Genomic DNA, 5,095 nt, shown 5'->3' with positions numbered 1-5,095 from the left:
TATTAGATGAAGATCAATTTGAGATATTGTAGGATTTGTAACTYYCAATTAAAATATTTGGGAGTTACATAAGAATGACTAATGACCTAAATACCCTTATCATTAATATGTAAGTTACATTTTAACCAAACTCAAAGATGCAGCATTATTGGTTGATGTGTGTTAGCAAAGTTTGCACAAAATATTGGGTTAGTATTTGAACCACCCTCTATATATATATATATATATATAATTGAATATAGTAGGTGACAAGAAATGAAAAGATTATAGGTATGGTACTGGTGGTGGTGATGACAACGTTAACCGAGATGAGCAGTTTGTCCCGCATGCCACCTCCATTCTCTTCCTCATCATTCTAACCTTCATTTCTTAATTCTTTCATGATTTTGTTTTATATGTGTTATTCATTTTTTACTTTACCTAACATTAATCCAACACTCATTTATTTTGTATCAGATAAAGTCGTTTCGGTTGCATGCCACGAGTGCTCCCTATGAATAAGAGGATGAATCTTCGTTTTATTCGACTTTGTTCTAATTGGATATGCACTTCTCCTCTTAGCCTTAGAGTACGTACGAAGTCAATTAATACTTCTAAAGATGTCATCATCGTATTGGATATGCAAACTCGTTATTAACATTTTATAGGCCCTGAATGATATAAAAAAGAGAAGAATATATCGTTTTTATATAAGAAATAACATTGAATTCAAAAATTATTAATAATTCATATGAAACTTTTTATGAGTATCCCTAAAAGTAAAATCAATCAATAATTATTCTCTAAATTAATGTTATCCATCATATCATTTTTAAATAGCATTGTTTAATCATCAAAAACATATTGATATATATAGATTGAAATCATTTGAGGTCACAATGTTGATTATTCCAAGTAACACTCTATGTAAATCAATAAAAATCAGATGGTTTCCCGTTAATATTTTTCATCATCATTTTAAATCTTTAAGGTTAAAACAAACTTTTTAAGAATCATAAATTTTACTATCTTAGAATCAAAAGTTCATATTGATTATAGTTTAAAATTTTATTCTTGTTTTAGATATATGAAAGTACTTCAGTAATAAGTAGTCAATAATGTATAAAAAAAAATAAAATAGTTTTAAAATCTTAAATATAAATATAAGTTGGACCGTCTCATATGGTTAATATTTTTTTTAAAAGGTAACAATTTTTATTAATTAATAACAATAAATTTATTATATTCAAATACAAAAATAGAATTAAAGTAAATGGAATAATCAAAATAGTCCGTAGAGAATGAAATGATGGAGAATATATCAACGATTTCTTGGCAATTAGTTCTAGACTTTGATATTATGTAAAAACTTAGAGTGACAATAACTAATACTATAAAATGAAGTACAAATTAACCTTTTACATATTTTCTTTTCTAATGCAATAAATTAATACATGCGTAGGAACTTAATATAATACGAAACTATTTTTGGGTCCTATTTAGGGATGAGCTTCCCATACCGTTTTCCCGAACTGAACCGATACCGAATTCCCATATTCGGTTGGGTATTCGATCCCAAAATCCGTGAATTTCGATATTCGGTGTTCGATACTGGGATTATACTGGAAAAAATGTTACTGAACCGAGTAACTCAAGGGGGATTTTGGTTATTCTAATTCCATCTGAGTGTCCTAAGTAATCATCTATTTTTTCTTAAAACTAAACCATAACTATTACTAAATAAATCCATACCTTCTCCATTTGAATTCAAAAAATCGCATATAATAAAAAGAACTCACCCCCCACGGTTTTGTCAATCAAGAAATCGATATCACCATCATATCAAAAAAATCGACTCCTTCATGTATGAAAGTCAAGTAAGTTTTTATATATCACAAGTTTTAGATTATGTTTGTCAATCATAAACTAATTTTTCTCGAGTTAATTATTGGTTAATATTATAATAATTTTAAGAATAATTACAACTTTGTTATTTGGTTTTATTTATTAACTTTACATTCTCGGTCCTAAGTGGTACTGACACCGAATTTCCCGTCCCGATACCAAAACTGAACTGGTACATTCGGTTCGGTATTCGGTGTACCGGTTCAGTTTCGGTTCTCATTAAAAAAAATTGGTATCAGTCCGGTACCGATCTCATCCCTAGTCCTATTACATACTAAATTTTTTTGTATATGTTTTATTTAATAACTTTTTTACTAGTACTGTATGTTAAAAAAATTGGACCCCTATTTCTTATTGGCCTTAGACATACATCCGACTCGCCTTCCAGTAAGGGTCCTGTAGATATGTAATTATGAAAATTAATCTTTATTTATGTGATCATTATATACATATATATAAAGTATTTACCATATAAAAATGTTATATATATAGAAAAAATGAAATGTAAGGGGTTTTTTATTAAATATTTACTTGGTAAGTGTGGATCGGGTAACTTTCCTCACCTGATGCACATGGCAAAGGCTGAAAATCTTACCCAATAAGAGCAACAATATGGATAGAGAGTCTTACCCGGTAAGTGATGGTGAGGACTCTAACCAGGGTAAGCGTTTACCGGGTAAATTGTTGCATACAATACCGTTTTAGTATACTACAATCTTATCTGGTAAAATAGATTATAGTGTTGACTCCTACCGGTAAGCACTTACCGAGTAAGTATTTAGGTAAACAACCATTAAGTTAGAAAATGAATTAAGACATGCCCATTTTATTTAATTTAGGAGTGTCCTGGGTTTGTGAGCTGAACCACAAACTAATCATTTGGTTACATGATTGAAAACCAAAGCAACCTATTTTATTCACTTTGTCTCCTTCAACTCATCACATCAAAGGGACAGTTTTGGGATTTCACTTCTCTTGTTTCCTTCAGGGGTTATGTATCTGGTCCTTAAATTTAGTTTTATCTTACCATTTCTTTTATATATATATATATATATATATATATATATATATATATGAATATGGTTCATGTATTTCTTAGACAGGACTTCTCAAGTCCATTGTTATATTCATTTTTATTGATTGTATTAATAATGGTATGTATAGGTCAATTATATTCTAGCTACCATTTCCAAAATATTTTCTTTTTAAGTCTGCTTTGGGTACATAAACAAGATGACACATTTGGCATGACATGGGACAGAGGTAAAGATTGGAACATGGTGGAACCAAAAATGTTTTTTTGTTCCACCAAAATAGGTAAGACCAAAACTAAAAAAGTTATTAATCTACTCTCATTTCATATCATTCTAATATGGTATTTGTTTTAATGGTCATTGTTGTCCATTGTTGTCGCCGCCGCCACTGCCACCTCCACTACCACAACCTCCTCCACCACCTTCGTAACCATGTTTGGCCACCTGAACCGTAACCATCACCACTACCATCGACTACCACTGCCACCTCTACTTTCAAGATGTCGACTGCCACCACCACCATCTTCACGTCCTCCATAGTCACCGTCATCCACCAATCTCCATGGCCCCTACTACCACCACTATTGTTATTGCAACAGGCTCTCCCGTGCCTTCGTCAGATCAAAACCATCTTCCAAACTTAATAAAACATAGTTATTCTTTTGAATGAACCACACTTTTTGTAACTACCAATGATTATATAAACTCCTCATTCAAATTTGATACTATTATATATGTATGTATGTATACGAAAATTGTTTTAAAATATTTATAAATTAAATTATTTAAATATTTACTTGACTTGTGTCGTCTATAACTAGTATATAATATATATAAAAACATCAAATATTTTTCAGGAGCAACTTGTTTAGTACTGTCCCATCTCGCCTTAGTCGTACCAAAGATTAGACAGCCAACTTGTCCAGTCCAATCCAATCATGTCCTTTCTTGCCCTCATTCTTGTCCAGTTCTATCTTGTCCTGTCATGTACCGTCATCCCATTTTGTCTTGTCCTATCATGTCCTTTTATCCCCTCTTATCTTGTCCAGTTTTGTCTTGTTCAGTCCAGTCTAATCATTTTAGTGTACCAAACGCTACTTAATAAAACCGTATCACAAGCTTTATGTATATATATGTATAACGTATAGTCGTTTCTTTTGAAAAATATCAATTATGTGGATGAATACATAAAAGCCATTATGTGGGAAGTTGATTTGTTGAAAAATGAATGGATCAAGTCTTTGTAATATGGTTTAAAAATTTACAAGGCTTCCAATGGGCCTCCGAAATGGCCCATAAACTTAATGTTTTTTATGATGCTTCAATCTTGGGCCTTAAACTCCATTTATTTGTATCATATCACACTATGTATGCACTATGCACCATTCACATCCCAAAATATAACAAATCTAATTTAATTATTTATTGGATATTGAATTATTTTTTTTACTTTTGATCCAATTAAATCGAGCAACCGATTCAATCTAATCCAATTCAATTAACCAATATATGACATTGTTCCATCTATCAGATATTGCTAGTATCAGTAGAAGGTAATAAAGTGGCCTACTGATGTCTGTAAGAATAAGTAATCTAATTGTTAAATACAAATAAATGATCAAAAGCTTAATTATATGTGAATGGCTTAACGTGTAATCCATCATCTTTTTTATGTATTACATATGCAACTGTTTAAACAGTTAAAGTAAACTAATAGTCGATATATTGTAGCTCACACAATATTGGCATTAAATATGCATCAACACTAGGGATTGTTTTTTTAAAAAAAAAATTAAGGAGTAATTATTTTATTGTTATTAAAGAAATATTAATAAAGCCTTGGAAAAATCATTAAATAATGGTTATTAAGGAGTAAATCTAATTAATGTTGTGTATATTGATGATATAGCAATGGTTGGGATATCAAAGGACTTGATTATCAATTAATAATACATACTTTACAACAATAGTTGAGCGGTTGTTTCATTGTTTATAATAAATTAATAATTCAGAGCGACTAGTCTGACTAATTTAAGACGATTAATGTTATTAATTAATGAGATAATTATCTATACTATATTATAAAGCATTTGACAAAAACTCTTAAACTCATTCATCCCTAAACGATTTCATCCCTATCCGATTTCATCCCATATCTGAATTCGTGTAACTAACTG

Source organism: Cynara cardunculus, assembly GCF_001531365.2.
Source record: "Cynara cardunculus var. scolymus isolate 2C chromosome LG 12, CcrdV1, whole genome shotgun sequence".
Classification (NCBI taxonomy): Eukaryota; Viridiplantae; Streptophyta; class Magnoliopsida; order Asterales; family Asteraceae; genus Cynara; species Cynara cardunculus.
This window is presented reverse-complemented; position numbering follows the sequence as displayed.